Source organism: Phyllostomus hastatus, unplaced genomic scaffold (genome assembly GCF_019186645.2).
Source record: "Phyllostomus hastatus isolate PE091 unplaced genomic scaffold, TTU_PhHast_1.1 phas_contig_150, whole genome shotgun sequence".
Lineage (NCBI taxonomy): Eukaryota > Metazoa > Chordata > Mammalia > Chiroptera > Phyllostomidae > Phyllostomus > Phyllostomus hastatus.
In genome coordinates this window covers 39532817-39544911 of record NW_025333611.1, presented here as the reverse complement: position 1 = coordinate 39544911, position 12095 = coordinate 39532817, and the positions used below count along the sequence as shown (strand labels likewise).

The 12095-nt window shown below is 44.2% G+C and overlaps 1 protein-coding gene across 3 annotated transcripts in view; it reads right to left on the bottom strand.

Annotated features, from left to right (window-relative positions):
- Window positions 1–12095, bottom strand: part of MAPK9 (mitogen-activated protein kinase 9) — a 48299-nt gene extending 36204 nt beyond the window's left edge. Inside the window, exon 1 of one of the 3 annotated variants that reach the window (XM_045820830.1) lies at window positions 11869–12095. The gene's annotated coding sequence lies outside the window, so the exon portion shown is untranslated. The remainder of the gene's footprint in view (window positions 1–11868) is intronic. The other 2 variants (XM_045820838.1, XM_045820823.1) reach the window with 2 other exon arrangements.

Here is a 12095-nt window from a genome sequence, read left to right as displayed (position 1 = left end):
CCGCCTATGGCCTTCCCACTTTCCATGCTGCTTCCTGAATGCTTATTGAATAACATGCTCTCATCCCAAATCTCTATTTCTCTAAGACTGGGGACTCTTGTAGAATCCCCTCCAACTAGAGGAGTAAACTCTACCCAGTCTATAAATACATACTGGTGGGGAGAGACATTGCTACCTGCTTAGAACCTAGAGTAAGAAATGCTATTCTAAAAAAAAAAACTCTCCAGCTCTAATATTCTTCTGAGTATAAGCACTTTAGGTACTATCAACATAATATTGAATCTCTGGCTACTTTTTACAAATTAAAAAAATTGCTCTAACTAAAGCTTGCAGAACATACAGTCCCAGTCTCATGGGAACATCAGCTCTACTCACTGAGTTTTCTCAATGCACATTTCCCAAAGGCCTCTTGGGTGCCAAGCAAGAGGTGGGGGCTGTTGGGAGTGAGCACCAACCAGAAAGTCCCTTCCCTCATGTAGCTATCATACCACATCTAAAGTGCCCTCAGGTCCTGACAGGCTCATGGCAGGAGCCCAGCAGAGTAGTGTAAACAAGTGGATGGAGGTGTGAGTGAGAGGTGGATGTACAGGAAGGCCTCCTGGAGGAGGCAAGATCTGAAAGCAAGTTTGTTCACAGTGTCAACCCAGGCATGAAGATTCTGATACTTTTATAAATGCCAGTGAGAAGTATAAGTTGGTAAAAGATTTTTTTGGAAGGAAAATAGGTAATATCTAATGAAAATTTCAAATGCATATGACTTTTAACCTGGCAACTACAATTCTGCACAGGTATTCAACAAATATGTATACAAATATTCAAAGATGTTTGTGCAAGGATGTTTGCAGCATTTCTTGTGACAGACAAAATATCAGAAATAACCTAATATGTACACTTGGAAAGACTAAACAAATTATGGCATAAAAGTAAAATAAAGCCATTAAAAACAATGGAGGAAATTCAGGTACAGATAAGAAACGATGTCTAAAACACGTAAAAGAAATAAGGTAAGTTAAAGAAGAGCACACAAAGTATCAGTCTGTGGAGAAATACATGTGTGCACCCACACACCACATGCCAGCAAGTGCACAGACACAGTGGGAACGAGACTTTCACTCTTCCCATTATAACTTCCTGGGTTTTTGTTTTTTTTTTTGGTAGCCATGAACATATTTCACATAAAAGAAAAAATAATTAAACAAACACTTACAAATGAAAAGCTGCAGAGTGGCCACTCTGACCTCCACGGGGAGGATGGGCTGGCACAGGGGGTGGGCCAGCTCCTGGCCAGCAGTTGAAATGCTCCCTGCACGGCGTGGGAGGTGCGCAGCACCACCCCACTCTGCAGGTGAGGGCACGGACTGAGAGCTGGAGGGCCGTGGGGCCTCTACTGCAACACTCACTCGTGCTCTTTCCAGCACACTGCTCTCATATTTCCAACTGTGGTTAGAAAGTAGAGCGATGTGCCCGAGGACCTGTCTGAACCAGGCTGAGAGACACAGGGTGTCACCTTTCATCCTGTTGGCTTCACTCCATTTCTGTTGCTGAAGATGACTCAGTCACTCAAAGGCTCGGTTAAACCTTTGATGGCACTGAGCCTTCAGAACACCCAGGACATGCAATATTTAAATTAGCTGTTGTGATTGAAGGCAAATTTCCTCGATAACCCTGTTTCAATAATTGCTAACATTTTAATCAAATTATTCTTTTTTTCCTACTTTTATTCTTTTTTTTAGATTTTTATTTATTTTTTAGAGAAGGGAAGGGAAGGAGAGAAACATCATTGTGTGGTTGCCTCACACTGCCCCTCCCAACTGGGGACCTGGCATGCAACCCAGGCATGTGCCCCGACTGGGAATCGAACCAGTGACCCTTTGCTTCGCAGGCCGGCATTCAATCCACTGAGCCACACCAGCTAGGGCCCTATTTTTATTCTTAGTAAAAATATAACAGTGCCCAAAACACTACATACACCATTTAGATAGACAAATCTGTCCATACAAAAACCTGTGCACAAATGCTCACAGCAGCTGCATTTGCAATTGCTCAGACTGGACATCATCCAGATGTCCGTATGTGTGTGGGTGAATGAATGGTGGAGCGTCATTGCAAACTTCTGAAGGACGCAACAACTTGGGTGGATCTTAAGGGCTATCCATACTTAGCGAAAAAATCCAATCACAAAAGATCCATACTATATGATTCCATTTATACAACATTCTCGAAATGACAAAAGTAGAGCCGTAGAATAGATTAGCAGTTGCCAGGGGTGAGGGGTGGGGGAGGCAGGGAAGAGGGCAGTGTGGTTGCAAAGGGGCAGCACAAGGGGAACCTTTGGGTGATGAAATTGCTCTGTGTGTTGACTGTGGTGTGGTTACACAAATCTCCACGTGGAATGCAGGAATGGGACTGTAAGCGCTCACTGTGCCAATGCCACTTTCCTGGCTTTGGTGTTCATCTTGTTGTGTAAATATACAACCATGGGGGAAACTGGGTGAAGGGACCTCTCTGCACTATTTTTTTTTTTTTTGCAATTTCTGGTGACTCTACATTTCAAGACAAGGAATAAAAAAAGAAAAAACAGATTTGTTAAAAATATGCAGTGGTCACAGTGCTCTTCATTTAAGTTCCCTCAATACTGACCTTAAAAACAAAATTCTAATCCTTAGCACAGCAGAGGAGTCCACAGGCCCTTTGGCCCTCTCTCGACCGGTATCAAACTACATGGACCAGCAGACTAGCTGCCTGTTGTGCACCTTCAGGCCCCTGCCTGAGCTGTTCCATCAGCCTGAAATGATTCCCTACCACTTTGTTCTGGCCAATCTTCATCCTCCTTCACAATCTTGTGCAAGTACCTCCTCCTACAAGTTCTCCCCTCCAGCCTTCCCTTTGGACTGTGTCCAGCACCACCAATGTGAATCTGACACTGAATTGCAAGTCTACTTCTACTCTGTGAGCTCCTTGAGGGGAGAAAATGTGTCTGATTCATTTTTCAGTCCCCTACTGACTATGCTAATGGGTGCCCAGTGAGCATTTATTAAAAGCAAAACAGAGTGAATAAATGGGTAAGGCAGCATGACACAGTGCTTCAGATCAGGATTCTGAAGTCAGAGGTGGATTCCTCCAAAAAAACTGTTATAACTAAAAAACAAATTCAGCACTGTTGGAGGATACAAAATCGATACATAAAAATCTGTTGTTTTCATATACAGTAATAATGAACTACCAGAAAGAGAAATTAACAAAACAACCCCATTTATAACCACATCAAAAAGAATAAAATACCTAGGAATAAATTTAACCAAAAAGGTTAAATACCTATAGTATGTATTACATTAATGAAAGAAATGAAAGATGACACAAAAAAATGAAAAGATATTCCATATTCATGAATTGGAAGAATCAGTATTGTTAAGTAATATCCATACTACCCAAAGCAATCTACAGATTCAATGCAATCCCTATAAAAATTCCAATGGCATTTTTCATGGACATATAACAAATAATCCTAAAATTTGTATGGAACCACCAAAGGCCCTGAATAGCCAAAGCAGTCATGAGGAAGAACAAAGCTGGAGGTATCATGCTCCGATTTTAAAATACATTGCAAAGCTATAGTATTTAAAACAGTATGGTGTCCTGGCCAGTGTGGCTCAGCTGCCTGTAGCGTTGTCCCATAAACTAAAGGTTGCTGGTTTGATCCTGGGTCAGGGCACATAAGTAGCTCGCAGGCTCAGTCTCCAGGAGGGACAACTAATCAATGTTTCTCTGTCACATTGATGTTCCTCCCCTACTCCCACCTTCTCTCTCAATAAGCAGTGAAAAAATGTCCTCAGGTGAGGAAAATCAATAAATCAACCAATAAAAACAGTATGGCATTATCATAAAAAGACATATAAGTCAATGGAACAGAATAGAGAGCCCAGAAATAAATCCACATACATATGGTCAATTAATTTACAACAAAGGAGCCAGGAACACACAATGGGAAAAGGACAGTTTCTTCAACAAATGGTGCTGAGAAAACTGGGCAGCCCCATGCAAAAAAATGAAAACCAATCATTATCTTATACCACACACAAAAATTAACTCAAAGTAGATAAAAGACTTGAATGTAAGACCTGAAACCATAAAAATGTTGTAAAAAAACATAGGCAATAAGCTCCCTGACATAGGTCTTGGAAATAATTTTTGAACCTGACACCAAAACCAAAAAGGAACAAGTGACACTACATCAAATTGAAAAGCTTCTACACAGTAAAGCCATCAACAAATGGAAAAGGCAACCTACTGAATGGGAGGAAATATTTGCAAGTCATGTGTTTGACAAGTGGCTAATATCCTAAATATATAAGGAACTCATAAAATGCAACAGAAAAAACCAACACTCAGATTAAAAATGGGCAGAAGATCTGAACAGACATTTTTCCAGATGTAAAGATGATCAACAGGTATGTGAAACGATACTCAACATCATCAATTATCAAAAACTGCAAATCGAAACCACCATGGGACATCAGATCACACCTGTCAGAGTCGCAAGTATCAGAAAGACAAGAAATAACCAATGTTGGCAAGGATATGGAGAAAAGGGAACCCTTTTGCATTGCCAGTGGAAATGCAAACTGGTCCAGCCACTAAGGAAAAGAATATGGAGGTTCCTCAAAAAAAAAAAAAAAATAGAAATACCCTATGATGAAGTAATTCCACTTCTGGGTATCTATCTAAATAAAATGAAACACTCATTTAAAGATATATATATCCCATATTCACTGGAGCATGATTTACAATAGCCAAGACATGGAAACAACCAAAGTACACATCAGTGGATGAATGGATAAAGAAACAGTGGTATATTTACACAATGGAATACTATTCAGACATAAAAAAGAAGGAAGTCTTGCCATTTGTGACAACATGGACAGACCTCAAGGACATTGTGCTAAGTGAAATAAGTCAGACACAGAAAGACAAATACCATATAATCTTATATGCATAATATAGAAACAAAAGAAATTAGCAAATAAAAAATCCAAGCTTACAGATACAGAGAACATTGGTACATGCCAGAGATGAGGGCTAAGAGATAGAAGAAACAGGTAGGACATCCGATCAAGATTGAGGCACAGGTAAACAAGCTCGCGTCCTTGCACAACTGCATCAAAATTAAACTAACTATAGACCAACCATCACGCGAAACTGTCAGAAATCAAGTTGAATAGAAGTCCGACAACTACAGAATTAAAAAAATAACATCCATCCAGACTGGTAGGAGGGGCACAGATGTAGAATGCGCTGGTCCCACATCCACGTGCGATGGACAAAAATTCAAGAGGGATATCTTGTGAGCAAGGAGTCCTGGCCCCCAGCCCAGAGTTCCAGTGCCAGGGAGATAAGTCCCATAACTTCTGGCTGTAAAAACCAGCAAGGATTAGGCTGGTGGAAGAAACTTTTAGAGTCCCAAGTCGTTCCCCTTAAAGAGCCCACACATGGACTTACTCGGACTCACTCCCTCTGAGCTCCAGCACCAGGGAAGCAGCTTGAAAGGCACCAGTGGCATATGGGGAGGAACTAAAGCATCTGGCATCCAGGTGAGAGCTGGGGGACAGACAGAAAGGTAGGCAGAGGCCACTGTCCCTTTTCTGAACCCTCCCCAAGCAGAGCCACAGAGCTGGCAGGCAGGTGCCATACCTGAGATACCATCAATCTGGCTAACTGTTCACCCCTTCCCAATATCCCCTAAGGCTCCATCTCACCCAATTTATGGCCCACCCTTCCCAATATCACCCCTTCCCAATATCCCCTAAGGCTCCATCTCACCCAATTTATGGCCCACCCAAGCTGTTAACAGTGGCTTTTCTATCTGAATAGCTGGTCCTGGCTCATGCTTCACAACTCCCTAAATCCTCTCAAACAAGAACAGTAGGCCTCAGTGAGACCCCAGGCCCTCTACCTCTTGCAAAGTGGCCCCAGGCCTAGCACTAGCAGCAGCCAGCTGAGAGTCACAGCTGGGCTTTGCCTGAGAATCTCCAAGTCCAGCTCAAGTAGCAGCTATCTGCAAATTGCTTTATAGCCCATGCAGGGTGGCCTTGGGCAGAACACAGGTGGGGGCTGACCTTGGCCTACACCACCCAGGAAACCCCAGAGCCTGTGCACCAGTGAATGGCTACACACCATATCAAAGCACCACCACCTGCCCCTGCACAGCTGATCCTCCACAGAGGACAGAGGTTGGTGGTCAGTGGTCACTGCCAGTCCTTGCAGCTGACTGGTTTGGGTAAATCCTTCCCATTGTCCTGCCAGTAGCAATCAAGGCTCAACTACAAGAGGAGGGTGTACTCAGTCCACATGAAGTGTGCACCTAGAGAAAAAACAATGAAAGAAAACTTCCCTAATCTGGTGAAGGAAATAGCTGTGTAAGCCCAGGAAGCATAGAGAGTCCCAAACAAGACGGATGCAAAGAGGCCCACTCCAAGACACACGATAATTAAAATGCCAAAGGTTAAAGACAAGAAGAACAGAGATAGAATCCTGGATACAAAGAGCATTTTGATGGTTGCCAGATGGGAGAGGGGTGTAGGAGAATGGGTGAAGAGGTGAGGGGATTAAGAAGCACAAATAGGTAGTCACAGAATAGCTATGGGGATGTCAAGTACAGTGTAGGAAATGAAGTAGCCAAAGAACTTACACGTATGACGCATGGACATGAACAGTAGTGGGAGGATTGCCTGAGGGAATGGGGGGTACTGAGTGGAGGGGGGGAAGGGGAAAAACTGGGATAACTCTAATAGCATAATCAATAAAATATAATTAAAATTTTAAAAATTTAAAACAAATTTTAAAAATGAAACAGGTAAAGGGGTCAAAGGTAAAAAGACAAAAATGTACTACTCTCTTCTAAACTATAGTACACAGATGTAACATTTAGAGTGTACATTTCCTACAATAATTATCAAAACAGCTATCTAGATCAGAGTTTATATGTTCTGTAAAAAATTTTAATTGTAGTACATAATACAATAAAAGATATCTACATTAAAGAAAGATTAGTACTCCAGAGCTGGAGGGCAGTGGGTCTGCCACTTACCTGGGTGACTTTGAGCAAGTGGTTACACTCATCTGTGAAACGGGGACACCTGCAGAATCAGCCTCGAAGGACAGCTGGCACGGGGCCTGGCACGGGCTACTGTCCCGGTGTCAGCTGACATTAGCACAGACATTACTACACCCATTACTGCTCCCCAGACACATGTTTGGGTTCTGAAAATGTGAACTAAAATCTGGGAGGTACAAAAGCTGGGGATGTGAATAATACTTGGTCAACACCGTGGAGAAAGACACAACAGATGAGTGGCCATGCACAGAATTCACTTTTCATTCCAGGGTATAGCAGGCGGATGATGCTTCAGGAGCATTTCTGAAGTCATATGCTTCACAACATGTAATAGTGGGCATGTTTCTGAGAGTACAGTTACAAGTTAGTGAAACAGGTTTTGATTCTAGAATCAGGGCTGGTGGATTTATTGCTGGGCTGCACTCTCTTGCCTAGATTCAGAAATCAAACTAGTAGCTTCAGTTGAGATACACAATATTTAAATAGCCTAACAAATTAAGTCACTTACGGTTCTGTAGAAATATATACAGGGTCTGGCACAAATAATGCCCCCTTTTTATTACAAAATCTTTTATTATAAAATCATAAGCATGCAATTCTGTAACATAACAACATCACACTCAAGCACACCATATGACATTTTAGGTGAAATGTTCAAATTTAAACTACAAATTATTACACCCATATTATTACCCTACCGACCACACTCAAGTAAGTCTTAGTTCTGCTGGAATACACACACTTTTTTAGAAAAATAAGTTATTTTAAAAGCAATTTCAGAACCTATTTAACACATAAGAGTCAATATTAATGCCTCATTTTCAAGAAGAAATAATAACTATCTCATTTGTGATCCATTTATCCTTAGAATCTATTTTTACCTGTGTTGAAACATTTTAGAATATGTAGTCTTTGCTTAAGAAAGCTACTAAGGTAAAATTAGCTGGGGTGGTAGTTGGTGGTGGTGGAGTATTTTACAGGATCAAAAAACAACAAACAAAAAAGCAAATTAAATAACATCAAATTTGTTGAATTTCATCTTCAAACGTTTAGTAAACTTCCTTAGCTATGTAATTCTTATGTTAACATGGTGACTACCCTTTCTCAATATTTTTGTATCTACTACTAATTTATACCCAAACATTTTCTAAAGAAGATTGGAGGCATCAGTTAAAAGTATTTGAAGTGTCACTTCAAAGGCCAACATAAAACCAGAGACCCCTAGTTCTTCTTGTAAAAAATGAGTCCTTGATGAGCAAAAGGTATACAAACTCGCCTCCCAAATAATTCACCCTCCAGGGACCCACTGGGTCTAGGACTGAGTGTCGTCACCTGACGACACCCCAGGGAGCCCAGCAGGAGAGCGCACCCACCTAGGAAGGCACCCTGCATCTGGCCAGGCCTCCTCCAGATCCAACTATGAATTTTTGGGAGATACAGAGAAACACATCAAATTACATTGCAGAGACGCAATCAATAAAACCCAACTATGGAAATGCTACAGAATAACCAAATCACTTTACAAACACACTACAAGCAAAACAAACAAAAGAAACAGAGGGGGAATTTACAGGTTAAAAGACACGAAGAGACCTATTAACCAATCATAATATATGGACCTTATCTGGATCCTGATTCCAAAAAACAAAGTATCAAAGAAACTAAAATGCATGGGACAATGGGAAATTTGAATTGACTGGTCATTTGGTTATATTAAGAAATTATTGTTTTTCCAAGCTTAAAATGACCTATTTAGAATTTGCTTGAAAATAATATGATGGGGTGAGGGAGGGTGTAAGTAGCTGAGGTTAGGGATGACACAAGATTGACTAGGAGTTGATAATTGTTGAAGGTGGATACTACTATGTTTTGTGTGTGTGTGTGCGTGTGTGTGTGTGTGTGTGTGTGTGTGTGTTTGAAAGTCCTCATAATAAACTGTTGAAATAAAGACTGATATTGAAATTAGTTCACACAATCATAAAAGGCCCAGTACAAATTTAATTACTCTCAAAATAAAAAGTAAAAATGTCACCTTCTTAACCAGGAATAAAATATCACTACATATTTAGACCAAAAATAGCTGCCCTGCTGCGGAAACAATAGTGTTGAGAAAAAAACATTCTGCCTTAAGCATCATGAAAATAACTGCTTTACTCACTACGACTTGCTGCACCTGGTACTTTTCTTTATCTAGAAAATTAAGTTTATTTTAAATATACAAATTGAAGTGTGCCCTCTAACATTATTTCAGGGGAAGCAAATAAACACATTTTAATCTGTCAACAAGTTATTATTTAAAATCCTAGCATCCTGAAAATTAAATCCTTAAAAAAAAAATTCAAAGCTCTCCAGAGAATACTATGCCAAAATTTTTAACCCTGAAGGAAACAAACATGAAAACAAAAAAGGTTAAATGAAGGAAAACATTATCTAGATCAGATATTATTCTTTCAGAACAAATGAAAAGCCCAAAGAATACTCAGAGCTGAGGGACCCAGAGAGGCTTGCCAATCTAGGGGAGACCTGGACTCAAATTCCACCTCCTAGTTGCTTGCTATGAAGCAGACTTCTGAGACCCTGGGAGCCCTCACTTCCTGTTCTGTAGAAATGGGTTTCATAGCTGACACTCACAGTGACAATGAAATGAGAGTACCTGGACAAACTTGCTCCCCTGGCCCCAGGCTACCTTTCCAGCTCACTGCATCTCTTCCCTCCTGGGTTGCCTGCCCTGGAGATCCACAATCCTGCAATCAAGCTGAATCAGGTCTGTATTTTGCTTGGCTCACAGTATTAAAAAAATGTTTTTAATTAGCTACTGCCAACATTTAAAAATCCAAAGAGTCGAGTTAACAAATTTAGAATTCAGACTTTTTTATCATTTTTAAAATTTACTTTCTTATTTATTAATTTTAGAGAGGAAGGCAGAAAGAAACCTTAATATGTTGTTCTACTTATCGACGCATCATTGGTTTCTTCCTGTATGTGTCCTGACCGGGGATCAAACCCTTAACTTGACATATTGGGATGACACTCTGACCAGCTGAGCTACCCAGCCAGAACCAGAATTCTTCTTAAGAATTGCTGGGTGAGGTCTGGTTCTGCAGGGTTCCCACCCCATCTCTCTTACCACCTGGTCCTGCAGGTTGACTCCCTAGCCCACACTGGCTAAGGTCCTGCCTTCACCCTGCCCTTTCCCACTCTGCCTCTCCCATCCTGGCAAATTTCTCATGGCCCTTCGAGGTCCAACGCTGGCGCCCAGTCCTCTTCTGTGAGTCTCCAGGGCACAGCCCCTCCCCTGAAGCGGGCATCACACTGCCCTGGCACTGTGTGTGTGCACGTCTGCCTTCAAGGCTGGATTCTCAGGCTCTCCGGAGGAAGGGACCCTGTTGCTATTGTATTTCTGTCCCCAAGGTGGAGCAGAAAGCCTGACCTAAATAATGCACAATTCAGTAAATGTCTCCTGAATGTGTAAAAGGAAATTAGAGCTAAAACATTATACAAATGGAAGATTTTTTTATATCACAGCTTGTTCTGAATGTTACCAAATAAAGGGGTCAAGGACATTAAAATGTTTCACAAAATGAGAACAAGCATCCATCTGCTTCCATGTTTCACAAGTTAGTCAGGAGCCATTAAATGAGCAGATAAAGCAAAGACAAGAGGCAGGCAGGCTCATTCATTCATCCTCTAAACTGAAGTCTTGAGCACTTACTGTGTGCTTCTAGGCACCTCGCGGGGGGAGGGGGGGCGGGGGGGGGGCAGAGCATTTTGGACAAACCAGACAACTACCTGCTACATCCTAGTATGGGAGACAATATAAATAGGCAAATAAAGAGTATCAGAGTGAATGCTGGGGAAAAAATGAAACAAAATAACGATCGAACGACTAAGGGATGAAAGAGGGTGGTCGAGGAAGGCCTTGTGTTAAATGAGACTTGTGACCAGAGGAAGAGACAGAAGCAGACAGCTGCGCAAAGAACCCGGAGGCAACTGCGAGCCCCGCAGACCGCAAGTGAGAAGGTCGGAAGGTAAACAAACGGGGGCTGCGTGTTCCAGGCAGGTGAAAGGACGCGGGGCACATGGGAGCGGGGCTCCGGGCAAGGGAGCGGAGGGGAGGTGGGCAGGGCCGCTCTGGGCACTGGGTGAGCAATGACGAGGTGCAGGAGGAGCGCGAAGGCCGGGGACCCTGGGCGGGTGCGCGGGGGGGCTTCCGCCACACTCATGCCAGGTGGAGGCTGTCTCCCGCCCAGTTCTCCTCATGCGGGCACCGGCTCCCGCCCAGGCGCTTTCCCACACCTTCGTACAGCCCGACAACAGCCATATCCAAAAGGGCAGGCATTTCCCCGCTTTCCCGAGGGGGAAATCGAGGAACAGCGAGGGTCAGTGCCACGGCCAAGGTCGCGGGAACCAGACCCCCCAGTCGTGAGCATCCCAGCTTGGGGTGCCTCTGCGTGCCCAGAATCCCGAGAGGTGGCTCCCACAGAACCCTGCAGGTCCGCGCGGCCAAGCCAGGCCAGGGAGCGGGCCCGCGGCCCGGGACTGCTGCCCGCCGGCGGGCGGGGGCGCCTGCGGCAGCCCTGAAGGCAGGGGCGTCGGCCCGGCCGCCCGCGCCCCCGAAGCCCGGTGCCCGCAGAGCCCAGTCCCCAGGCGCGACACCCTCGGCACCGCGGCCGCGCGGCCCTCCCACCGCCCCTCCCCGGCGGGGCGGGGCGCTGCCCGAGCGGCCCCCGCCGGGCCTAGTTCGCTGCCGGGCTCACCTCGCCTCCAGCCGCTGCACCAGAGGAAAGGGAGGGAGGGCGGACTGGCGGCGCTGGCGGCTCCTGCCGGGAGCTCGGCCGGCCGCCCCGCCCGCTCCGCCCCGCTGCCGCCGCAGCTCCCGCCGCCGCAGTGGGTGTGAGGGGCGCCGGGGCGCTTCGACCCTTCCGGTCCGGCTCCCTTCGCCGCCGCCGCCGCCGCGGTTCCCAGCCTGAGCGATCTGAATGCC